The sequence below is a fragment of the Eutrema salsugineum genome, unplaced genomic scaffold (assembly GCF_000478725.1).
Source record: "Eutrema salsugineum unplaced genomic scaffold, Eutsalg1_0 scaffold_2, whole genome shotgun sequence".
In the NCBI taxonomy this organism is placed as follows: Eukaryota; Viridiplantae; Streptophyta; class Magnoliopsida; order Brassicales; family Brassicaceae; genus Eutrema; species Eutrema salsugineum.
This window is the reverse complement of record NW_006256829.1, coordinates 17,464,985-17,492,464: the sequence shown is the minus strand read 5'-3', so window position 1 is coordinate 17,492,464 and position 27,480 is coordinate 17,464,985. Positions and strand designations below refer to the sequence as shown.

Below are 27,480 nucleotides of genomic sequence, written 5' to 3'. Positions count from 1 at the left end.
TATGCTTCGGGAACTTCTCGGTTAAATTCCGTAATAAAACGGGGAATTGAAGTTCCGGTTTACGGGAAACAGGGAAAACTTGCCTGGGAGCCAAAACAGAGCCGGCCGCAGGCCAGGTGCACGCGCCCGCGGTATTCGAGTCGGGCTGCGGCTGAAATGCGCAGGCTGCGGTAAACGATGTGTCGGCCGCAGCTGGATTGATCGCGGCTGCGGAAAATGCTTACGGGAGTTCCCGGTTTCTCCCGTTTTCCTGCTTTCTCCTCCTATCTTTTTATATTTTCTGGTTTTTTTTAATGTTTTTGGTTTTTCTGGGTTTATGAAATCCTGAAATGCATAAAAAGAAAAGAAATCAAATAGAAAAAAAATAAAAAGAAAAGAAAACCATACCAAATGGGTTGCCTCCCATTAAGCGCTTTTGTTTAAAGTCTTTTAGCTAGACTCTTGGTAGGATTAGGATTGAGAAGAAGAGACATGACTCCTTGAATTAAGAGTCCTTGTGGTCCTTCTTAGCCGTAACTTTGGATTTCCTTAATCTTGAATCACAATCTCTTTTCCCTTCTTAAGGATTTTTGCACCTTTGAGGACATATTTTGTCTTCTCAACAATTCCTTTAAGATTTTTCTCATTTTCTGTGCTGATGTCTGGTGGCACCACTATCTTGATGTTCCCAAATTGCCTAGATGCAAATGCTTTTAGTTCCTTCTTGTCCTCCAACACCTTCTCCTTGTCCTTGTCTTTTTGATTTGGAGCTGGGTCTGGTGTGGTCTTATAGAATTTTCTCCTGTCCACATTTAAGAAAACTAAACAGCGATTTGCATGGTCAATAACAGCACCTACAGTAGCTAAGAATGGGCGACCAAATATCAAAGGTCTGTCTTTGTCCTTGTTCATCTCCAAGACTTGAAAATCGGCTGGGATTGTTTTGTTTCCAATGATCAGTGGCAAATCCTGGATTATTCCTTCTGTTCTCTTTTGAGATGAATCATCAAATATTATCCTTACTGGAGATGGGACAAATGTGTCTATACCAAGTTTCTCAGCAATAGATTTTGACATGACATTCACATTAGCACCAGAATCACATAAACAATCTGAAAATTTAATTCCAAAGATTGAACAGGTGAATGAGAAATTCCCTGAATCCTTAGACTTTTTGAGTCTTTGGTCAGGCAAGCATTTGGGTACCTTAACTGGAATGACTCGGCTCCTCTCATGCTCGGTTTCAGAGTCCTTTATGAGAGGTTCAGGTGTCAATCTCCCCTTAGAGTCTGCGACAGGTTCTTCCTCCAAAACTGCTGTCATAGCATTGCAGAACTTCTTTGGGTTATCTTCTACTCTTCCTGGTAAAACTCCTGGTTGTCTCTTTATTGAATCTGCAGTTTGACCTATCTGATGTTCTAACTTCTTGACATGGGTTGCAAGAGATTCGAACTTTCCATTCAAATTAGTGTAGATACAGTCGATCTTCACCCCCATTTCCCTGAATTACTTCTCATTGCCTTGAGTAGTCTGCATCCTAGTTTTTTCAAGCGATTTTACCTGATTACTTAGCTGGGAAAGGGTTGCTTCTAATGAGCTAGTCTGTGCTTGTTAAGGATTGAATGCTGGTCATTGTTGGAAGTTTCCTCCTCCATAGTTTCCACCTTGAAACTTGTTTTGAAAACTCCTTTGTTGATGTGGATAGGGCTGATTTTCGGCTCCTTGATTTCTGTATGAGAGATTGTTGAAGTTGGCACCAGAGTTCCTAAAGTTGTTGTTGAAAGCTGGACTAAATCGATTATGATATGCCTGGGCTCCCATAAAATTGATTTCTTCCTCTTGGTACATGTCATCTTCTTCATATCTTCCATCTTCTTCATTTCCTACAGCAATATCACAAGCATGTATATTCTTGTTTTGAGACTTAAGAAGTTAACTTACCATGCTTTTTAGCTCAGCAATCTCCCTTTATTCATGACTAGTGATAGTCTTCTTTGATCTATCATACTCAGGGTAGTTGTTGCAGTTAGCTACAGCCAGATTTTCGATGAGTGCTCTCCCTTGTGGTATTGTTTTTGAACTGAAATCTCCATTGCTGGCAGTGTCAAAAGAAAGTTGATACTTCTGCTGAAGTCCTCTGTAGAAGGTGCTTAGCAGATTTGCTCCAGAGAAACCATGATGAGGGCAGTCTCTCTCATACTCCTTGAATCGCTCCCAGGCTTCATAGAATGATTCTATGGGGCCTTGTTGGAAACTTTGTATCTTGTTTCTCAGCTGGTTCGATCTTGACTTGGTGTAAAAGTGGTTCAGGAAAGCTGACTTACATTCTTCCCATGAAGTAATAGAACCAGATGGCATAGATTTCAACCATCTAAAATCTTTATCACTTAGAGAGAAAGGAAAAAGCTTACACTTCACATAGTCCACAGTTTCTGGAGTTGTTCTCACCATTCCAGAGATTTCTTCAAAAAGATCAATGTGATCCATTGGATGCTCAGTAAAGATTCCATGGAATTGGTTCTGCTTCACCAAAGAGACTATCTGAGGTTTTATTTCATGATTATCTCTTGGAACAGGGATTTGAATAGCTGATCGATTTTGAAGGTGTTGGTGAGGTGCATCAAAATCGGCAATGAGTGTAATCCGAGGCTGTCTTCTCACAGGATTGGCAAGCTGTATTGGTCGATTGGCTTCTCTAACAACTGGTGGAACAATGTTTTCATCATTCCTTCTTCCTTTAGCATCGGCCTGGTCTTGTCTCCTTTGATTTTCAGCGATTTGAGCAGGATTTATAGGGACTCGGTTTCCCTCTTCATCGAGTTGTGGCTGTCCATCTTCTTCATGAGCAGCATCTAGGTCGTCACCATGAACTGAATCACGGTCATCATTTCCAATGTGATCCTCCTGATCATGGTTTAAAAGATTTTCCCGATGGGCATTAGGATTGGCAATCTAGAGCGTTCGTCGTCTGAGTTTCCTAAGTGTTCTTTTGTGTTTGTCAATCTCGTCTAAGGGAAATACGATTTCGTCAGGATCTCTCCTAGGTTTCATGCACCTGTGAGCAAAGAAAGCAAAGATAAAAAGAGGAGTTTGAAAATCTCCAGCAGAACTCGAAAATCTTGAGGTTTAGGATTGAAATTAAATTAAGAAGTCAAGTCAACAGCGACAGATTCCCGGCAACGGCGCCAAAAACTTGATGTGAGAGCAGTGAGCAACACAAGTTTTACCCTAGACAAGCTGCAAGTGCACAGCAAACGCAGTAGTACTTAGGGATCGAATCCACAGAGATCTGTGTGTTGAGGACTCCTAACTGATGCTAAAAACAATCGTAAACCTAATCTAATAAAAAGGGGTTTTGGTTTGTCACTAAATCTAATTATGCAGAGAATTAAAAAGAGCTTTAAGTAAAAATCGGTTGAAAAACAGTAAGTAAAAAGCGTTGGGTTTAAGGTTCATCTTTAAGGTTCATGTTCTAAAACACAAGGAATTTAGGCAAGGATTTTTTATGACTCTGAAACTAGGATAGACACATGTAAGATTAGCCAACTCTCGTCACTCAAATCACTTGTTCATGGCAATTAACTTTCGCTCTCATGCCAGAACAAGATCATGCTTTGTAGATCGGAATCCATCTCTGCTTACGTATCCTCCGTAGGTAGCTTTCGTCTCCTACGATGGGGACGTCCATAAGATCCGGTTCAGGCAACCCAGATACAACACCTCGTGGCTCGGATTAAACCTAGGATCGGATTCTGGGAGATCAATCCAGAATTACCGCTTTGAGAATTGGATGAATGGGAGAATCATGTTAAAAATCGAAATCCTTTTTCCTAAAAACCTAGATGTCATTCGAACATGGGGTCCCTTTGGATTACTCTTCCACCCAACTAGGTGACTACGCAGACATGGCTGAGGTAGACATCATCATCGGTTTAGAACTAAGAAGAAGAAAAGTAAAAGAAACACAGTTGTAGAAAAACTTCTCTTATTGAAGACAGTATGGAGATGGAGAGCTTCTACAATTGCATAAAATAAAACCTAAAACTATGAATGAGTTCTCTCTCAAAGAGAAGAAAGAGGCTCTCTTACAAAAGACCTAAAAATGAGTATTTGTAGTGTTTTTCCAAGTCTTGGGCGTCTAGGGCTTGTAAAATGGGTGCAGGAAGTGTCTTGGGCCTTAGTTCGGCTCCTGAGGTTCGGACATAGGTCCACCGGGGGTGAAACCTCCTGAGCCGCGGTGGAAAGAAGGCTGGCCACGGGTGAAAGTACTTGTGCTTGACTGGGCTTGTGTTGATCGGTCTTCTTTGGTTGCCAAACTTCTGACGGCCTGAATTTATCCAAAAATGTACTTTTGCTCCAAAATGCACTCCAAAGTCCCAAGTTTCCTGAAAAACCTTTTAAAACTCCAAAACATGGAAAACACTTATAAAACCTTTAAAACTGAGTAAAAACACCTGCATAAGATATTAAAAGTGATCCATAAAAGTGGTCAAAATCAGGTGTTTCTTTTATAAAAGTGGTCAACCATACTCCATCCCAAATATCTTCCACGTAGAAGTAGGTCTGGTTGTTATGATCATTGATAGTTTCTTGTGCTTCATCGAGTTTGACCTCTAAGGTGCGGATGTTTCCACTAGCCTTGCAAATGCTGACTTCGTTCTCTCCAACTCGTCCTTCAACTGCTTATATCCTCTCTTTGATAGTCTCGGCATCTTTGTTTGCTTGAATTTCGATGGATTTGACTTGATCAGAAAGATCTTTAAGCTTTTTGTTAAAGTAAATCAACATGTTGTCAATTCTCTCATGCAGGGCGGCTCTTGAGATGGCTTGAACTGCGAAAAACTGCTTGATTATGGCTTCAAGCTGACTCAATCGTTTACTGAGCTGGACGTTCTCATCTTGCTGGACATTCTAGTGAGGTAGGCGATGCATAGTTGACCTAGGGTTTACCATTGGAGGCGTGTAGGGTTCGTCCCGGAATGCTCGGTAGTTTGGATTTGAGCTTCGAACTTCGTCGTAGAGATCGCATATGTATTGCTCTTCTCTGCGTCTGGTGACTTTAGGAGTGTTGTAAAAACCTCCCTCGTAGTAGGGATTTTGATTTATAGGGTTCATTGCTTCGGGAACTGAAACAAAAAGAACCAAAAAATGGAAATATGCAGAAAAGGGTTCTAGAGTCGATTTACCAACCTTTCTTAGGGTTTTGCGGAAAAGAAAATGTGTGCCTTCCCCTGCAACGGCGCCAAAAAACTTGATGTGTCTGCTGAGTGAGGGTTGTCAAGTTTTACCCTAAATGAAATCAATAGCCGCAAGTGCACAGCTGATCGATTGTAGTACTTAGGGATCGAATCCACAGGGAAGGAAGATCTTTCCTGCAACAGCCTTCGAAAGAAATGTGAAGTAAAGAAGTTTAGAACCAGGCGATTTTTGTAAGAGTTTTGGTGGTGTTTTTAAAACGTAAAAACTAATCTTAATGCGAAAATACAGAAACTAAAATGACCTAATAACTAAACTTAAAGAAATCGACTAAAAACGAGAAAACGGCTAGACCTAATTGCTTTGAATGAAAATCTATTAAGAGAATGAAAATAATGAACTAAAGCTTGAAATAAAATCTGTGGAAATCAATGGAAAAGAGGCGCTGGATTTCAGGGAAATTCTCTCCGGGGTATGAACGATTCAAACATTGCTAAAGAGTAAATTTAATAAGATCCTAGCTAAAACTTTTAGTACTCGAGTCACGGACGTATGAATACGCTACTGTCGTGATCATAGACAACTATCTCTCTCAACCCTGACCAGTAGGTTTCCACTCTGGCTCTGGAAGAGAAAAGATGCAATATGCTTAAGACTCGTCAGCATTCACAAATAGCCCATAGGTAGGTTTCCACTCCTATGTTTGTTTTGCTCTCCCAAACTAGATCTGGCTCTGGATGAATACTTTCATATCAGCAAGGACCAGGATCAGATTGTAGTTCATGACGCTACTACCATGCATTAAAAGTAAATCCAGAAGAAAAAGTTCTAGGATTTGGCTTCAATAGCTAATGGAATCCTCATCGAACATATAGAACCCCATCGAAAATCTCTTAAACCCAACATTAAAACTACTCAAACATGATTAAAGAAAGTAAAAACATTGTATTGAAAAGCTGAGCAATAATCGTAATTGAAGAAGAAACAAAAAGGGTTCAAGAGATAGATCTCTATTTCCCTAAAAGCTAAAGTATTGAAAAACCTAAAAAGTAAATAAAAGCATAAGAGATGATGATGGTGATACGAACTAGGGTTCCTAAAACTTGTATTTATAATGTTCAAGACATTTCCGGGCATCACTTAGGGTTTCTCCAAATGAGGGAATCATTTTGGGCTTCAGAAATGGGCCTTCTAACTCGGATATGGCTGGCCGCGGTCAGAAGGGACATGGCCGCGGTGAATAGATGCTTGGCCGCGGTCGTGTAGCCTCTGACTGTGGTGAAATGGCTGTTGGCCACGGTGGAAATGCTTGCCGGCTAGTTGGATTGCCAAGCTTTAAAGTGTACTGGACAGCTGATAGTTCTATCTTTGAGGTCTCCAAATTTTAGCTGGATCAGACGGTGAGAAGGTCTTCATTTGAGGGTGAATTTCTGACGGTTTGACCCTGAGCTGAAAATCTTGTCTTCTATCAATTTTGCTAAATTTTTCTCTAAGTTTCCTGAAAAGAGTCTTGGAACTACAAATAATAGAAAAATATAATAAAAGTACTTGAAAGCAATAAAAACATATAAAAATATTTTTAAACGATCCATAAAAGTGGTTGAAATACGGCGTTATCATAGCACATCTTCTTACTCCTACAGGATCAAGTGTTTGGCATTAAAAACTTGTGCAGTGTGCATATGAGACGGTAACTTCAGGCGATACGCATTGTTATTGATCTTTTCCACCACCTCAAGAAAAAAGAGAACAGCCACCTAAGACACATCCGTGGTCTTTTTGCATGGCACGAAATGGACCATTTTCGAAAATCTGTCGATGATTATGAAAATAGAATCATGTCCTCTCTGAGTTTGCGGAAGACCAAGGACAAAGTCCATAACTGATATTGGACCATGGTTGCGTCGGGATTGGAAGAGGAAGGTACAAACCAGCGTTTGGCAGCCTAACAGGTACCACACCGAGCGAAAAACCGTTCAACATCTCTATGCAAAGATAGCCGAAAATACGATGAACTCACCAAAAACAGAGTACAGTCTCTCTCGACATGCCCTTCACCATGGTGCGAGTGTTCCCAGCACCAGATGGTGATCTATGGAGGTTCACAAGAAGATGAGGAGCTGACAGAAAAGAGAGATGCCATGAGATCACCCTCATACCAGTCCAGCAATCCATCATACTCACTAGGGTCTCCATCCCCATCTCCAAGTCCCTAGAGGTACCACTCCCACTCTTGTATATAGCATTTGGCATTTTTATTTTCCTTTTTGCATTTTGTGTTTGTTTATCCTCTTTCTCGTGCTTTTATTACACAAGTGGCTGTGTAATTTAAGTGTGGGTGAGGGGTTTAGTGTTATCTAACCATGTTTCTTTATGTTCTTATTTTGATTTTTGCATATTGAATCTCATGTATTTCATGTATGTGCATAGAAAGTCACAAAAAAAAAAGTCAAAACAATTTGCAAATTTTCCACAAAAAGATTCATGTAGTTGCATTTACATTTTAAGATTGAATCTAGATTGCATTTCATATAGGTTTCATTAGCATCTTCATAGAGAGTAATGATAGATTTTTCCATTAGAAAGCATCACTTTAAGAGTTTGATTCATTGCCCAAGTTGTTAGTTCTCTAATGCATGCAAGAAATGAAATGTGCATCATTGTTTGAATCTTAGTTAAAGCAGATTGTGAATTGAACTCAGCCATAGCAAGTAAAACTATAGTTTGAATTGCAATTATCATGTAGTGCAAACTTGAATGAACTTGTGGATAGCATATACATATTTGAGCTAAACCTCCTTTTTACCACTCTCTTCTTAGATCAAATAGCTGATTCCCATTTTTGGAACAGTTACCACACCTTAAACCCAACCTTCTTTCAAGCCAATTTGTTTTTGAGTGATTGAGAAGCCAATTTGGATCAACCTTAGCAAAAAGTGTTAGGGTTTAGAACGACAAGGGTAAGGCCAAATGTTGTCTAGTTCCATCATCAAGGAGCTAGTAGACATTGGCTAGGGATAAGTGTGAGGGAAGAGAGTTTTGGTGAGAGCAAGAAAAATAAAGAATCCATTGGGAGTGAGCTTAGAGAGAAAGTGAAAAGAAATGGAGAGGAGTGAGAGGGGATTGTAAAACGTGAATTCACTGGTGTCTGATTTAAAAAGAAAAGCTCTATGTGTCTAAAAAGAAAGTGAAGCCTCCAAGTGTTAAAAAAAGAAAAAGAAAAAAAAAAGCCAAAAAGGCTCAAGCATCAAATTTGATAAGAGAATAGACTAGTTAAGAAATGAGATATGAAAAGAGCTATGTGAAAAGAAAGAGCACCAGCCAATGTTTTGAGAGGATCCTCTAGTGAGAAAAGATGAGTGAGATGAGAGAAAGAGGTTCATGAGAGGGTAGACTAAGTGTGAGACTTTGGGTTTGAAGCATCTTAGGTATAGGGGTAGATGAGTTCTTATCCTTGTATGCATAGATTGCTTTTTACATTTAGCAATTTGCCAAAGTTTGATCATTCAAAGAGAGATCCCGTGTGCTGAATTAAACCCACATGTGCATGAATGAGATCATTTTTATCTCATAACCTCACCCTTAGCCAAGCTTGTTTGTTTGAGTATGCATCATTTTGATCCACATGATAACAGTTAATGAATATTAAAGGGCTGAGGGATAAGAAGGTTTATGTAGATTAAGGTTTAGACTTGATGCATTCATAGTATATTTTTTTTTATTGCATTTTAGAACTAGTAACTTGGACAATGAGTTTTGAATTCTTGTAGTGATCATCTTTCTTTTTGGAATATGAACTCCCAAACTTCAACCTCTCTCTATCTCATTTTTTCTAGTTTTTTTGTTTGAGGGCAAGCAAAAGAAAATTGTGGGGGAGTTGATATATTCATATCATTGGACATTAAGGATGCATTTTTAGTCCAAGAAAAAAGTATCATGCATGTTTCTTAGAATTTACTCTTTGTTTTAGCCTTTGTAGGAAATGCATTAGGTCCCAAAGAGTCTTGAATATTTGGAGTGTTATCATGTACTTTTTCAGAAGTTTGAGAGAAAAAGGAGCTGAGCCACATAGAGAAAACCCTTGCCTTGGTGCATGTTCTCGGACAAGTATCTTTACCTAGCAATACGCTTGAAAGACTGCCTAAGACGAAAGTCTTAAAATTCGATTCAGCCTCCATAGTCTTCATCAATAATGTATAGGATCGAGCCACATTTCTATAACACTAAGAATCAGCCGATTTGGAGTAGTGAGCGGAAAGATATGACCGGTTGAAGACGAAGTTGTCTCGCAGCCAACCCAAACTAATCCGATGCGCTGATAACACCGTATTTTGACCACTTTTATGGATCGTTTTGAAATATTTTTTCTATGTTTTTTTTTGCTTTCAAGTATTTTTATTATGTTATTCTAGTATTTGTAGTTCCAAGACTCTTTTCAGGAAACTTAGGGAAAACCTTAACAAAATGGATAAAAGACAAGATTTTTAGTTCAGAGTCAAACCGTCAGAAGTTCACCCTCAAATGAAGACCTTCTCACTGTCTGATCTAGCTCAAATTTGGAGACCTTAAAGATGGAACTATCAGCTTTCCAGAACACCTTACATAATGGCAATCCAACGGTTCAATCAAAATTTACGCGAAGAACAATATATCTTGTAAACCAGCCGGCAAGCATTTCCACCCGCGGCCAACAGCCTGTTCACCACGGTCAGATACTATACAACCGCGGCCAAGCATCCATTCACCGCGACCACGTCATATCCGACCGCGGCCAGCCATCTCCAATTTAGAAGGCCCATTTCTGAAGCCCAAGTCATTTTCTCAGTTTCAATTCCAGAACCCTAGAGACCATTGAACATTGGAAACTATAAATACTTATCATTTAGGTCGTTTTTAGAGAGAGACAAATACTTTAGCAAAGATACAACTTTAAGATTTTTTTTTAGGTTTAGGGAGAGAGATCTATCTCTTGAACCCTTTTTGTTTCTCTGTTAATTTTGATTTCTATTCTACTTTTTAATACTATGTCTTTGCTTTCGTTCATCATGTCTGAGTAGTTTTATTGTTGGGTATAAGGGATTTTCGATGGGGGTTATATATGTTCGATGAGGATTCCATTAGCTATTGAAGCCGAATCCTAGAACTTTATCTTCTTAACTTATTTATAATGCATGGGAGTAACGTCATGAACTACAATCTGATCTAGGTTTTGGGTGTTACGAAAGTTTTCATTCGAGGCCAGATCTAGTTCGGGAAGAGCAGATCGACCATAGGAGTGGAAACCTACCTATGGGAGAGCTGTGAATATTGATGAGTCTTAAGCATATTGCATCTTTTCTTTTCAAGGCCAGAGTGGAAACCTACTGGTCAGGGTTGAGAGAGATAGTTGGTTATGATCACGACAGTGGTGTATTCATACGTTCGTGACTCGAGTTCTAAAAGTTTTAGCTATGATCTTTTCAATTTACTCTTTAGTAATGTTTTGAATCATTCATTCTCCGGAGAGAATTTCCCTGAAAACCCAGCGCCTCTTTTCTATAGATTTACGTCGATTTTCATTCAAGTGTTAGTCTAGTATTTCATTCACTTAGTCGATTTTCATACAAGCAATTTAGGTCTAGCCGTTTTCTCGTTTTTAGTCGTTTTCTGTAAGTTTAGTTATTAGGTCATTTTAATTCCCGTATTTTCTGTTAAGATTAGTTTTTACGTTTTAAAGACACCACCAAAACCCCTACAAAAATCGCCTGGTTCGACTTCCTTATTTTGCATTTCTTTTGAAAGCTTTTGCAGGAAAGATCCTCCTTCCATGTGGATTTGATCCCTAAGTACTACAATCGATCAGCTGTGCACTTGCGGCTATTGATTTTATTTACGGTAAAACTTGACAACCCTCACGACAGACAGCACACATCATGCGCCTCGAAGAACTGCTGTACCGGAAGCCTTGCTCTCTCCGGATGCATTTGGACTCTTCATCAAAGTTGTACCTTATTGCGTCAACTGTCTCCTGGAGCTAGAATATTGAGTACCGGATCACTAAGCAGGAATTTATGTAAGTTTTAGTGCAAGGACTTCATACTTACTCCGAGTGGAATACCGGGCCATTCTTGATCGCTGTGAGCTCATTTTTAAGGCTGTCTTACTTAAAGCCTTACACCGAGATGATAACCGAGCCATTCTTGATCGGTGTGAGCTCATTTCTTAGGCTGTTTCATTACAATCCTCACACCGAGAAAGCTTCAAAGGATGTGTTGATCGATGCAACTCATTCCGCAAAGATACCGAGCAACACACCGGCTCCTTTAAGCTAGGTGTAAACTCTTCATTTCCAGCCATATTTCAAACCTAGCACCACGCCGAGCAAGATTCAGGATATGTGCAGACAGGTGCAATTTGTTGTGTAAGGATTCCGACCAACACACCGAGCACTTCTAGACCGCGGTGAGCTTCATCTTCAGGACACCTATCTACACCGAGCTGCACACCTATCCAGATCGGTGCAAGGTGCACCGAGTTTCTTTAATGAAAGTTGGCCGGGTCAGGACCCATTTTGGCCTGGGCTGACCCAGTTTGAATAACTCCCCTATATATATGTTTTTGGGTCAAAAACCTTAGATATCTTTTATCTACTTTTAGTCTTTTGCCTCTTTTGTTAAAAACATCATACTATTTTCTAAGAGATATCTTGAGTTTTAATCACATTTAAGAGTATTTCTTATCATCTTATCATCTTTCTTCTCATCTAAACTTTTAATCATGATGAACATCACTTCTTGCAAAGGAATCAGTGTGTTGATTATGATTAGTGAGTAGTCCTTTTTATTAGTGTTCTAGATATGTAGATTAGGGTACTTAGGTGTTAGATTAAGGTGTTTAGGGTTAGATTTATGTTTTTCTTTCTTTACTTGGCTGTTCTTAATGTTGGATATTTGATAATCACTCTGATCCATATTCAAGGGTTTTCTCCACCCAAAAGGTGTTTGATGAAATGCCTGAATGAGCAAAGATAAGGGTCTATTGCTTTGATCACATGAAAATGCTTGTTTGAAGAATATATGACATTTTAGGATTGAATCTCAATGAATTCTTATCATTAAGCCACTAATGAAAATTGAGTTTGAGTAATGATTTGAATTGTGTTCTTTATCTTGAGAGAGAACTGAACTTGTTTAGAATCCTAAGTTAATTGGAATCCTTCATTGTTTGTCATTAGCACCTTAGTCTAGCATCAAAGGAATCCTAATCCACTATCATGTCTAGAACGCTAAGCTTTTATTATCTTTGAATCATTATCATTTGCTTTTGTTTAATTAGTCTTTATTGCATTTCTTGTTTGGTTCTCAATCTTGTTAGTATTTCTTAGTAATTATTGCATTAATTAACTTGTTATCAAACTCATATTGCTAGATTGGGATTAAGCTAGCTCCATATAGATTAATTTCTAAATCTCTCACTTGGATCAATATGCTACAATGGCTTGAGGTAATAGAACCTGCTAAAATTGCGAAATCCTAGTATCAATCTCGGACCACACACAAGTATCGAAGCCGGATGATGTGATCCTAGGTGAGGATCAAGCCCTGGACTACTCTCCAACGATTGTGATCTCGAAATTTGATGATTTGAGGTATTGCGAAATGAAGGGAATGAATATGAAATGATGAAAAATGGTATAACTTGGGGAAGACGCCTTGATACTTCTAAGAGAGATGAAAGATCTCTTAGACTGTCAACAGAAATAAAGAGCTTGTAATGAAAAGATATAATCCGAATTCACTAATCAAGCTGGTGATCAAACGATTTAGAGAGAGTTTTAGAAATAAAAGGTTTGATAGATTGAAAAGAAAGACAAGAGCAATACATATAGAGTCTCGAACACATAGGAAATAACAAAGACAACTAAGACGACTTAAAGACTCAATGACTAAGACTTAGACTAGTTTGAATTTGAAAATAACTCCTCTCTTCCTTGATCACATTTGGTGAAAAAAATGGGCTAAGTTTCCATCAAGAGGCCTTTTGTAAAAGTGTTGTGGTCAAGCCTCATTAAAAACCTTGTTTGGAAAACCCAATTGGGACAAAACCAAACGAAGGGAAAAAGAGCACAAGTCACAACACCTCTCTTGATGAACTCTTAAGTGGCTTGTATCACAACCAGTGTAGTTGGATTAGCACACTTAAGATTGCCCTGAATGGTGTATAATAGCTTATGAAAAGCTTGCTTGAATTTCATTGCTCTTGATCTCGTCATTGGACCAATCGGAAGATGCAAATCTTTATCTTCGTCTATACTTGCTTCCTCGGGTTTCAACTGCTCTTGGTCTTCATTCGATTCTGGGTTCAGGCTCTCCTTGATCTCCTTCAATCTCCTCAGTTCCTAAGCTGGTCTTGATCATATCATCCTCTCCCACTTGAAAAGGATTTGTCCTCAAATCTGTATCTTCTGCAAGAAAAGGAACTAAGTCAGAAACATTGAAGCTCGAGCTCACAGAATACTTACCTTGAAGGTCCAGCTGATAGGCATTGTTATTGATCTTCTTGACGATCTTGAAAGGTCCATCGATTCGCGGCATGAGCTTAGACTTTCTTTCATTGGGAAATCTGTCTTTCCTTAAGTAAATCCACACCATGTCTCCTTTTTCAAAGACCATCTCCTTTCGGTTCTTGTTGGCATGCTTGGCGTAGTACTTAGTTTTATTCTCAATGTTGATGCACGCCTTCTCATGGATCTTTTTCACTAGCTCTGCCTTTTTCTTTCCATCTAAGCTAACTCTTTCACTCAAAGGTAAAGGCATTAGATCCAAAGGTGAAGTAGGATTGAATCCGTAAACGATTTCAAATGGTGAGAACTGAGATGCAGAATGCTTAGCATGATTATAGGCAAATTCTACATGTGGTAAACATTCTTCCCAATTTTTAAGATTCTTTTTAATCAATGCACGCAACAAGGTAGATAAGGTTCTATTAACTACTTCAGTTTGACTGTCAGATTGCGGATGACATGTGGTAGAGAAAAGCAGTTTAGTTCCTAGTTTAGACCAGAGAGTTTTCCAAAAGAAACTAAGGAACTTAGTATCTCTATCAGAAACTATAGTTCTAGGCATGCCATGCAATCGCACAATATCTCTAAAGAATAAATGAGCAACATTCATGGCATCGTCGGTCTTATTAGATGGAATAAAATGAGCCATTTTAGAGAACATATCTACAACCACAAAGATAGAATCCTTACCTGTCTTAGTCCTAGGCAATCCAACTACAAAGTCCATAGAAATATCATGCCATAGATGCAAAGGAATAGGTAAAGGAGTATACAAACCGTAGGGTTGTTTCTTAGCCTTAGCTTGTTTGCAAGTAACACATCGTTCACATGCCCTCTCGATGTCTTTCTTCATATGTGGCCAATAAAAGTGTTCTTGGACTGTACTTAGAGTTTTGGCAACGCCAAAGTGACCCATTAGTCTACCTGCGTGAGCTTCTTTGACAAAAAGATCTCGAATAGAAGAGTTAGGCACACATAGTCGATTTTCAAAGAACAGGAAATCATCAGCTCTATAGTATTTCCCACTACCAAACTTCTCACACGAAGCATATATATCTTTAAAATCAGCATCAGTAGGATATAGACTCTTAATGTGTTCAAAACCGAGCAGTTTGGTCTCTAAAGAGTTTAAGAGAACATACCTGCGAGACAATGCATCAGCTACCACATTATCTTTACCTTTCTTGTATTTGATGACATATGGAAAAGTCTCGATGAACTCGATCCACTTAGCATGTCTTTTGTTCAACTTCTGTTGGCCTTTTAGATACTTGAGGGATTCATGGTCAGTGTGAATGACGAATTCTTTAGGCCAGAGATAATGTTGCCATGTTTTGAGAGCTCTCACAAGCGCATACAGCTCTTTGTCATATGTAGGATAATTCAGTGTAGCTCCTCCAAGTTTCTCACTGAAGAATGCAATGGGCCTCTTTTCCTGCATAAGAACAGCACCAATACCAATACCTGAGGCATCGCATTCTATCTCAAAAGTTTTAGTAAAGTCAGGGAGAGAAAGCACCGGGGAATGAGTAAGTTTATCCTTCAAAGTTTGAAATGCCTCTTCTTGATCTTGTTCCCATTTGAATCCCACGTTTTTCTTGATAACCTCAGTGAGGGGAGCCGCTAGAGTACTAAAGTCCTTGACAAATCTTCTATAGAAACCCGCAAGTCCATGAAAGCTTCTTACTTCACTAACAGACTTTGGACTCGGCCAGTCTTTAATAGCTTTGATCTTGTCCTCATCAACCTTGATTCCATCTGCACTCACAACAAAACCTAAAAAGACAAGGTTATCTGTTCCAAAAGCGCATTTCTTTAAGTTCGCATACAAGGTCTCCTTTCTAAGCACTTCTAAAACCTTTCTAAGATGCTCAACATGTTCATCTAAGCTTTTGCTGTAAATTAAAATGTCATCAAAGTATACCACAACAAAATGACCTATATAAGCTCTAAGAACATGATTCATCAATCTCATAAACGTGCTGGGTGCATTGGTTAATCCAAAGGGCATGACTAACCATTCGTATAAGCCCTGTTTAGTCTTAAAAGCAGTTTTCCACTCATCACCCTCTTTCATTCTAATCTGGTGATATCCACTCTTAAGATCTACTTTAGAAAAGATGCTAGAACCATGTAATTCATCAAGCATGTCATCTAATCTAGGTATAGGGTGTCGATACTTCACCGTGATATTATTGATGGCTCTGCAATCTACACACATCCTTCAGCTGCCATCTTTCTTTGGAACAAGTAAAACAGGTACTGCACATGGACTCATGCTCTCACGAATGTGTCCTTTGTCCATGAGCTCGGTGACTTGCTTTTGAAGCTCTTTGGTCTCCAAAGGATTAGTCCTATAGGCTGGTTTGTTCGGAAGTGAGGCTCCGGGTATAAATTCAATCTGATGCTCAATGCCTCTTATTGGGGGTAAGCCCTGCTGATTCTCCTCTGGAAATACGTCTTTGAATTCCTGCAAAAGTAATCTTATCTTGCTAGGAATATCCTGCGTAGGCATATTTAGGTTAAAGCATTCTTTGAAAACTAGTAAATAGTTTGGGAGTTGACTTCCCTTTGGTTTGGTGATCATGAGGCTCGTTGATAGAGAGTTTGTAGAGGTGGTTTGCACTTTGTTCTTGTTCATAGCAATCTGGTCCTGCTGAACTTCTTGAGGAGTTAAGGGAACCAAAGTAGTTTTCTTGCCGTGATAGTCAAAAGAATAACGGTTTGTGAAACCATCGTGCATAACCCTTCTATCTGATTGCCATGGTCTTCCAAGTAAGATATGCCCCGCATCCATAGGCAAGACATCACACAGAATCTCATCCTGGTATTTGCCTATCGATATTGGCACCATAACTTGATTTTTGACCTCCATTTCTCCAGCCTCATTCAGCCATTGTAGCTTGTAAGGTTTTGGCCTCTTCATTAGTTTCAAACCTAATTTTTCCACCATAGACTCACTAGCCACGTTAGTACAGCTTCCACCATCTATTACTAAGCTGCATACTTTTCCTTGCACCATACATCGGCTGTGAAACAAATTTTCTCTCTGCTCATTTCCTTCGGTCTTGGTTTGAACATTCAGAGTTCTTCTTGTCACCAACAGTTCTCCTCGAGCAGGCATCTCTATTTGTTCCTCATTATCAGATTGTTCTTCTTCAGTTTCCACCTCTCCATTGTCTTTAATGATCATTATCTTCTTGTTGGAACAGCTACTCGCATAGTGACCATACCCTTTACACTTGTAACACTGAATATCTCTATTCTTGGAGGTAGTCACCACTTCTTTTCCCTTGATGTTCTGTTCTTCACTTTTAGACTTGGAGAATGGCTTAAACTCCTTTTGGAAACTCGCTTTCTCATCCTTCTGATAACTCGGCTTGTTGGATCCGTAGCTAAGTTTATAGTTTCTTCTCTTGAGTTGTTTCTCGAACATGATAGCTTTTTGCAACAGTTCCTCTAGTTCCACATAGTGATGCACCTCTAATCGATCAAAAATTTTTCTGTTTAATCCCCCCATGAATCTAGCCATCGTGGCTTCCCTGTCTTCACGAATATCAGCTCTCATCATGAGAGTCTCCATCTCCTTGTAGTATTCTTCTACAGATCGGCTTCCTTGGGTTAAACTTCTGAGTTTGAAATGTAGTTCTCTATGGTAATGACTTGGTACAAATCTTCTTCTCATGATCGACTTCAGTTGGTTCCATGATTCGATGGGATCTTCTCCTATTATTCTTCTGGTTGTAACCAGGTTATCCCACCAACTTAGGGCATAGTCTTTAAACTCTGTTGGGGCCAGCTTTAACTTGTGCTCGGTGGTGTAGTCTCGGCAGTTAAACACAAGTTCAATTTTCTTTTCCCACTCCAAATACTCTTGCGGATCAGCTGTGCCTCTGAATTCAGGAATCGTGAGCTTGAGGCTGCCCATCGGATCGCTAGACCTTGGCTTTCTTTCTTCTCTATCGCTTACTCTTCTTCTTGATGATCGAGCTCTAGAGGAGTTGCTGTAGTATTGCTCCGAAGCCGAATGGTCACTGCTCTTTCTTGGTTTGTCTGAAACCATCTTTTCCATGTCAGATCTCATACTTTCAAACTCCCGCCGCATGAGAGACATCATTTGAGTCATCATAGCGTCCATCATAAGTTTGTTTGTCGATCCACTTGGGTTCGCGGGGTCTTCTTTCTCATGAGCCGATTCCTCCATTGTACCTGTTCAGATGACAAATAAAAGAACCAGTAAAAGAGCTCGAAGAATACACATGTTAGTTTAAAAGTTGATCAAATTCGATACAGAACACTATACGACAATCAGACTTTTAGAAACCCTAATTCTCTCTATGAAAATTCTTTGAAATTCTGGATGACTTGTAATATAAACTAGGGAGATCAGATGCTAGAGAGCACGATCCGACTAGTTTCACACAAATTGTCACGATCAACATAGAATATGAAAAGTCATAAAATCGTTAAACACGAAAAGACACAACCTGGGTTTGGAGATTTGCTCTGATACCACTTGATGTGATCCTAGGTGAGGATCAAGCCCTGGACTACTCTCCAACGATTGTGATCTCGAAATTTGATGATTTGAAGTATTGCGAAATGAAGGGAATGAATATGAAATGATGAAAAATGGTATAACTTGGGGAAGACGCCTTGATACTTCTAAGAGAGATGAAAGATCTCTTAGACTATCAACAGAAATAAAGAGCTTGTAATGAAAGGATATAATCCGAACACTAATCAAGCTGGTGATCAAACGATTTAGAGAGAGTTTTATAAATAAAAGGTTTGATAGACTGAAAAGAAAGACAAGAGCAATACATAGAGAGTCTCGAACACATAGGAAATAACAAAGACAACTAAGACGACTTAAAGACTCAATGACTAAGACTTAGACTAGTTTGAATTTGAAAATAGGCTCCTCTCTTCCTTGATCACATTTGGTGAACGAAATGGGCTAAGTTTCCATCAAGAGGCCTTTTGTAAAAGTGTTGTAGTCAAGCCTCATTAAAAACCTTGTTTGGAAAACCCAATTGGGACAAAACCAAACGAAGGGAAAAAGAGCACAAGTCACAACACCTCTCTTGATGAACTCTTAAGTGGCTTGTATCACAACCAGTGTAGTTGGATTAGCACACTTAAGATTGCCCTGAATGGTGTATAATAGCTTATGAAAAGCTTGCTTGAATTTCATTGCTCTTGATCTCGTCATTGGACCAATCGGAAGATGCAAATCTTTATCTTCGTCTATACTTGCTTCCTCGGGTTTCAACTGCTCTTGGTCTTCATTCGATTCTGGTTCAGGCTCTCCTTGATCTCCTTCAATCTCCTCAGTTCCTAAGCTGGTCTTGATCATATCACCGGAGCCGATAATCTTTCAGATACCTGAGGCAAGGAGAGGTTTTGCCGCTAGCATACTACGCCAACCATAGGAAGGCCGATTAGAGACACTGACTTCAAGGGGATTGCAATATCTGAAATATCTCCCCTTTAAGACTGGACATAAGAGGGAGTATGGGAACCGTAGGAGTCTCCATAGTTGTTTAGCTAGCAGCATGATGTTAAATCCTTCAAGGGTCCTGAACTGAGGCTGCTGTCCTTCAGTCGATCGCATAGGGCATCCCACGCCGTCCAGTGAAAGCCTCTGTTCTCACACTTGGAACTAACCAGAAGTTGGTTATCACACTCTTAAGCTAGCACAAAGGGCTTTTGGGATAACAAAGTACGACATTACATAAGTCGAATCGCTTAAGCCTGAGATTTTATCAAGACTTATTTTCCTCTTTTGGAGAGCAGTTTGGAGGACCATGAGTTGACCCGGTTTTGCAGTCTATCCTGAACAAATACAAACACCTGAGCCTTATAACCTTGGATCTTCTTTTGAGTCCTAAATAGGTTCTCATGCCAACCTCTTGAGAGATACCAAGGGTATCTTTGATCCCTTGCCTTATAGCTGTAGGTACATCGCTACCAAACATTATGGAGGATTTAACAAAATTAATTTGTTGTCGTGAAGCCTCGCCATAGGAGCGGATAATATCAATGACCACTCTACTCTGAGAAAGGTCTGCCTTACAAAAGAAAAAGTTGTCATCAGCAAAGAGGAGGTGAGATGTAGATGGGCTCGCTCTAGCAATCTTTATGCCTTGGATCTTTTCCTCCGCTTCTGCGCCTTGAAGCTGAGATATTAATTCTTCCGTACAGAGAATGAGGAGGTAAGGCGAGACTAGATCTCCTTGCCTAATCCCGCGAGATGGTGTGATCCTGCCGTTAATGAGAACTTTATACTTCACCGAGGTTATTCAGTACATAATCCAGCAAACCCAACGAGGTTCAACCCCCATCTTCTCCATTAGTGGTTTGAGAAAAGGTCACTCGACCCCGTCATATGCCTTACTCATATCAATCTTTATCACCATATACTTCTTCCAACACGCGGGGTTGGATCGGAGAGCATGAAAGTTTTCTTGTGTAATAAGAATGTTATCAGTGATCAGTCTCCCAGCCACAAAAACTGACTGAGTCTCGGAAATTAAATTTGGAAAGAGAATCTTTAAGCATAAGCTCAAGACCTTGGATATTATCTTGTAGCCTATATTACATAAGCTTATAGGCCTAAACTATGTCATCTCATGGGGACGGTCTCCTTTGGGGATGAGGCAGATGTTGGTCTCATTAAGCTGTTTTTCAAATGTACCAGAGAGTTGAAAGTCTTTTATCAACTGAAGGAGATCTGCCTTAATCATTCCCCAGAATTTCAGGAAGAAAAGAGCTGTGAGTCCATCGGGGCTCGGATCTTTTCCTGGGTTCAGGGAGAAGAGTGCTCGCCTTACTTCCTTTTCTGTTAACTCCCTAGTCATTCATTCGTTCATCGCTGTAGTAACTTTCACGGGGATGTCTTGGATCACAGATGAGGGGTCTCTCAAATACGAGGAATAAAATAGCGACTCAAAGTATCCAACAGCAATTGTTTTGATATCCTTTTCATTATCCGCCCATTCCTTATCAGAGTTCAGAAGTCCAAGAATCCTGTTTCTTGCTTTCCTCTGTTTTGTTGAAGAGTGGAAGAATTTGGTGTTTTATCACCTCTTTTAGCCAAATTGCTCTACTCTTTTGTTGCCAATACAATTCTTCCTCTTGATAATATTTGGATAACCACCAATTAATAGTCAGTAAGTCCTCCGCTGTGACATTATCATCCTCTGCTTCTCTGTCTAACTCATCTAGGAGTTGCTTTATAAGCTTTTGAGAGTTCGTAATGAGATCTTTTTTCCATACCGTAGTGCAGCATACGAAGGAGCCGTGAGCACGTGCTCAAGATTCTCCCCAACCTTGTTCACAGAATCTTCAAGGCTGGGCTTCCAATATATGCGATGATGCGTATGTGGTATGATCTCTACATCTTCAGATACTCCACATTTGTGTGGGAGAAAATATTATGCCAGTCCTCAATCTGTAAGGTTCTGTCTAATCTACACTTCGGTACACCATTTCTTCTCCGACCCACCCAGGTCACCTTAATAATAGGATAGCTCACCTTACCTGGTTCCAGATACTAGTATCGGGTTAAGGGTAGTTTGCTCCAGAATGTTGGTTATAGCTAGGGGGTCGAGGTATTTGTGGAGATATATGGACAACTGCGAAACAAGATCCAAATACCTCTAAAAGCAGTTCATAACACCAATCTAAGTAATGAGGCGCTAAAAGATTCACCTTAACTAAATACACCATCTAAAATATTTACCAAGAGTAATTTTTTCCTCCAACTGGCAACAGTGTCTTATCTTATGTATAATGTAGTTATGATAGCAATATATTTTTACATATTTCCATGGTTCCAATTATAACTGTGAATTTATTTTAATATACTAGTATTGGGCTATTCTAGGTCTCGAGCCTCCACGAAATCTCAAGAGAAATCAAGTATTTTAAATTCTTAATTATTTTAAATATATATAAGTGAAGATACATATAACAAAAAGTGATGATATTTAGATATGAATATTCAATTTTTGAAAGAAAAAAAACTACTATTGTAAATAATGAATAGATATGACTATCAAAAGTATAAGGATACAAAGATGAACGAAGTCGTACAAAACAATTAACACACATTTCTATTTAAGTTCATAGTTTACAATTAATGTAATAATGTACAACTCAACATATACATCCTTATAAAAGATAACTATACAATTGAAATAGAGAAGAAATTAAACAACAATTATAACAAACATGATCAATTTTATCGATAGAAATCAATCACTGATAGATATATTTTTACAATGAAAAGTTTTAAAAAACATTATTATGATATGAAAAAATGTTAAAATATCCAAAAAAAAAAGAGGATAAATTCTAGTTCAAAATATTGTAGAAAAAAATTCAAATGTAAAATGATTTGTAAAAATTTTGGAAAATACTTGGATTTCAACCATTAGAAATAGTTTTAATTTTAAGTCAACATTATCTTTGAGAAACCTAAACTTGTCTTGAATTTATAACATCATATATTATTGTACATATTATTCTTATTTGTGTGATATTAATAGTACATTTTGAAAAGCTAGAATTTGTGTGTCAAATATAATTAGTATTCGTGAATGAACAAATGGAAATAGAAAATGTTGTGGTTGCACCGATATCTAAAAAAAATGTGAACTTGGATAATGATTGAATCGTGAATGATGCATTTTTCTTTAAGATATTTTGATCCTTATGAAGCCTTGGCTTACACGAAATCCTTGTGGGATAAAACAATCAAAATTTCCGTCTTGTTCTATGATAAGTTACAAAATATACAAATAGAGTTTTCTGTGTTTGTTATTATGTTGTTATCTTTTAGTTGTTCTTCGCAATAACTTGCTCTTGTCTATTTTTCTCTCCAAAGATTTCTCAATCTTTTATAGAATGTCTAAGGGTACAAAAATAGTTGCAATGGTTTAGAATAACCATAATCTCAACAGTTGCAATGGTTTAATAACCATAAACTCAAGAGTTGCAATGGTTGGTAAAATACCATAAACTCAAGAGTTGCAATGTTTAGTAAATAACCATAAAGTCAAGAGTTGCAATGTTTAGTAAACAACCATAAAGTCAAGAGTTGCAATGGTTGGTAAAATAACCATAATCTAAAAAATTGCAATGTTTAGTAAAATAACCATAAACTCAAGAGTTAGAATGGTTCACAAAAATAATTGTAACACTTTAATTTCCAGCAGTCCTCTCTCATTTAAGTGTACTCAAAGATTCTTTAAATAAACAACACATATACCAAATTCATGCATTAATAAAAATGTCGTGACGATTGAACTTTCATCTTAGTGATATTACACATTCCAAATGCCCGAGAATCAGGATGTTCTATCGATTGAATTCTATCAACTCATTTTGGGCATATGAAGATATCACATATACAAATTTAAACACTATTCTAAGTGTTTATACGTTCCACTATTATAAGTCATATGTCCATATCCATTCATGAGCATATACAAAGCCAAATCATAACTTCTTGAAGTGACAACACTTCACACTAATATAGGTAGATATTTTTAAACTTGCACCTGCAAAAAATGCAACTTTTGAAAATATCTATTAAGAAGAAACCTTCATCCTAATCATTTCTTGTAGGTCTAAGCACTTACTCTGGATGATATAGGCTTTCCACATTAAATTCAGCCTCTAATGTTGTATCCAAGGAGAACTAGGTATCCTATCATTAGGCTTTCTAAATCTCCTAATTATTCAATTTTGAGTAAAAAAATTTTTGGTCGACAGCGTAGATACCTACAACATTTCAATAACTCGAACTGGTGGTACTGAGTTAACATATATGACATCATGAAGGTAAATCCGAGCACTTCAAGCTCAGTTGTCGTCCACTTTCATATTCTTTGCGCGTAAAAGTGTGAAATCGAAAAAAAGTTGAAAGTCTCCTTACTCTTTATAACTCCTCCAAGTGTAAATCAAATGCTGGCCATTTTTGAGTAAAATTATATTATAATTATATCTTCACATATGCAACGTAATGCCTGCTATTACGGAATTTCATATGCACAGTTATTCAAGAATTTGATACGGTCGTTGTTGTTCAGAAATCAGCTTCTCAAGATTCAGTGGCCTCCTTACAAAGATGTATATTTGTGAAGGATGAAAAACTTCAATATGTTACTGATATTACTTGTATGATTTGTTTAGAACAATATATAAATCATCAAATTCTTCTATATGTTTCTATGGTCATAGATTTTCTGAAAGTTATCTTCTTAGTATGGAAGATGACAACTAAAAAAATTATAAAATTTTCATAAAATTAGCAGTTATGTATGAAAATGTCTAACAAAAAAAAGTAATGAATACAACCATACGATTATAACATTCCATAAAATAAGCAGTTTTTTTACGACAAAATGCTTTATATATATTAAGAACAATTATTACAATCCGTAGATATAGTATTAGCTAACCACATTGGTGGGTACAATTTTGCAGCATAAAACAAAAAATTAGGAGGATCATTCTTTGCCAATAAATCCGCTACACTGTTGTTGATACGCGAAGTATGTTGAAATGAGCATCTTTGAAACTTCTTCTTCCACCAGATGATATCGGAGCAAATATTATCTAACTTATAGCAGTAATAAACGAAAAAATATATAAAATAAATCAACGAAAAGACATAACCATACAATAATAACCTTTCATAAAATTGGCAATTATATATGAAAAAAATATATAATTAAAAACAATACTAAACGGAAGGACACAACAGTTCATTTGTAGTTTTTCTATTGTTTAAGAAAATTAGACAAAAAGACACAACTATACACTAATAATCTTTCATAAAATTAGCAGTTATACACAAAAATGTATATTTAAAAAAAAAAATAAACGAAAAGACACAACCATACATTAATAGCCTTTCATAAAATTGATAGCTTTTTTCGTTAGAATTAATACTTATACACCAAAAAATACAATCAATTAAAACACAATACTAAACGGAAAGACATAACAGTTTATTTGTAATTTTTTCTATTGTTTTAAAAAATTAAACGAAAAGACACAACCACACAATAGTAATCTTTCGTAAAATTAGCAGTTATACACAAAAATGAACAATTAAAAAATAATATTAAACGCAATGGTTTGTTTATAGTTTTTTCTATTGTTCTTATTAATAGAAAATGTTGTGGTTGAACCCAGATCTTTATAAATTGTGAACTTGGATAATGATTAAATCGTGTATGAAGCACTTTCCTTCAAGAGTATTTTGACCCTTATGGAGTCTTGGCTTACACGAAATCCTTGTAGGATAAAACAATCAAAATTTCCCTCTTGTTCTAGGCTAAGTTACAAGAAATACATATAGAGTTTTCTGTGTTTGTTATTATGTTAGTTTTTTTAGTTATTGTTTGCAATTACTTGTTCTTATCTATTTTCTCTCCAAAGATTTCTTGATCTTTAATAGAATTCCTAGGGGTACAAAACAATAGTTGCAATGGTTTAGAATAACCATAATCCCAATAGGTGCAATGGTTTAATAACCATAAACTCAAGAGTTGCAATGGTTGGTCAAATAACCATAACCTCAAGAGTGGCAATGTTTAGTAAATAATCATAAACTCAAGAGTTGCAATGTTTGGTAAAATAACCATAATCTCAAAAATTGCAATGTTTAGTAAAATAACCATAAACTCAATAGTTGGGTCTGCTTGGTAAGAGCTGTTACTGTTAGCTTTTATTGTAACTTTTTACTTTTAAAACATTTAATGCTAAAATTTAGTTGTTACTTTGAATAACATGATAAACAAACCAACATGATATGAGCTCTGCAAAGTCTCCGAGATTTGCACATATCAGATGTGACGGTGGGAATTGATTGCAGTGCGGCTTTTGAAGCCATATCCAAACCCTGGAATGGCCCCGCTACAGATCCCTCACATCGCAAATTTAATCTCTATACTCATCCTTTATAAACGTGGGTTTTGAGATGGAATCTCTAAACTCAAATTACACGACCAGAGAGATTGCAAGGACTGTTACTAGAGATGGTAGATATCAATCTTACCTAGCTTTAGGTGGACCAGCTTGGCTTCAGGATAGAATTAATCGAGAGGAAACAGCATGTGACATCCCGATTTCCGGTATATGTGAAAAGGCTTATAAGAATTGATTTGACTACCTATGTCATCAAAGTGCACTTTCTTTTCTGGTCAAGTGTCTTGAGAGAACTCCAGAGTTAAGCGTGCTTATGCTGGAGCAATCTCAGGATGGATGCCCACCGGGAAGTAGTCTGCGGTGCCGTGCGAGTGAAGACAAAGCACGGGGAAAGATCATGTGGTGATTGCAGGGACAGTAGACAACTCTTACGAGCATCCCGGACCAAACGACTCTCGACCGTCGGACAGGGGTGGGCCCATGGTCCTAGAAAATGGCCAACCGTCGGACAGTGGTGGGCCAACGGGCTTAAGAGAGAAAGCGTTGGGCTCATTGGTAGGGGCGATTGGTGGGCCAACGAGAGAGAGGACGTTAGGTCCCAGAGTATACGGCGTTGGCTCACTGGTAGGGACGGTTGGGGGCGTTCAGAGTTGATAGCCAATCCAGATGAAAGGCGGATTCGGGGTCTCATGGATTTGATAGCTGGTCTGTCTGATTCCCGGTTAGGAAAGAAGGGAGCGGAGTCTCACAGAGCAGCTTTCTAGTCTGTTTTTTCTTGGAGATGGAGTATCAAGAATCACTTCCCTTGGTGATTGATACTTTTCCCTTGTCTTGGCTTTGCTTTATCACTGATTTGGATCACTATGTTTGTTTTCGGATTTTGGAATTTGATAAAACCTCCAGACGTTAAAAAAAAAAGATAAACAAACAGAAAAATAAAATTAAAAAACAAATTAAAGAAATGGATCTCAAAAAAAGGAAGGAAAAAAAGATGTAATCATTTAAACTTAGTTAGTAATTACTTATATATAAATCTATAAATTCTTTTGAATGATTCTGGGGAGGAAGAAATCATATATATTTTTTAATAACCTTTTTGGGTAAAAGCTCCTCCCACGTAGCTTTTAGAAATTATGACCGAAAAGAGAAAGTCTTATTTTTAAGACTCTAAAATTAATAAAATAGAAAAAGTGTGTTTGGTTAAAAAAAGACTTTGAAACTGTGAAATACTTAAAAATCTTTACAGTCTAACGCCAAGCAAGCCCATAATAGTTTACTAAAATAACTGTAATGCTTTAATATCCAACATTCCTCTCCCATTTAAGTGTAATCATAGATTCTCTAAATAAGCAACTCATATACCAAATTCATGCATAAATGAAAATGTCGTGAAGATTGAATTTTCTTCTTAGTGATATTACATATTCCAAATGCCCAAGAATAAAGATGTTGTATGGATTGAATTCTTTCAACTCATTTTGGGCACATGAAAGTACTACGTATGTATTCTAAGTGTGTATACCTGCCACTATTATAAGCCATATGTCCATATCCATTCATGAGCATATACAAAGCCAAGTCTTAACTTCTTGAAGTAGCAACACTTCACACTTATATAGATAGATACTTTTAATATTGCACCTGCAAAAAAAGTAGTTTTTCAAAAGATCTATTAAGAAGAAACCTTCATCATAATCCTTTCTTGTAGGTCTAAGCACTTACTTTGGGATGATATAGGCTTTCCACATTGAATTCAGTCTCTAATTTGTATCAAAGGAGAATTGGGTATCCTATCATTAAAGATTTCAAATGGACTT

At 37.8% G+C, this 27,480-nt stretch overlaps 1 non-coding gene and 1 pseudogene across 1 annotated transcript; one reads left to right on the top strand and one right to left on the bottom strand.

Annotated features, from left to right (window-relative positions):
- The first annotated feature begins 2,149 nt into the window (after positions 1-2,149).
- LOC112086901 lies at positions 2,150-2,255 on the top strand. The gene has a single exon (XR_002899755.1). It is a non-coding gene; the product is annotated as a small nucleolar RNA R71 (small nucleolar RNA).
- An 11,054-nt stretch (positions 2,256-13,309) lies between these two features.
- On the bottom strand, positions 13,310-17,921 carry LOC112086617 (annotated as a pseudogene).
- Between the last annotated feature and the right edge of the window lie 9,559 nt (positions 17,922-27,480).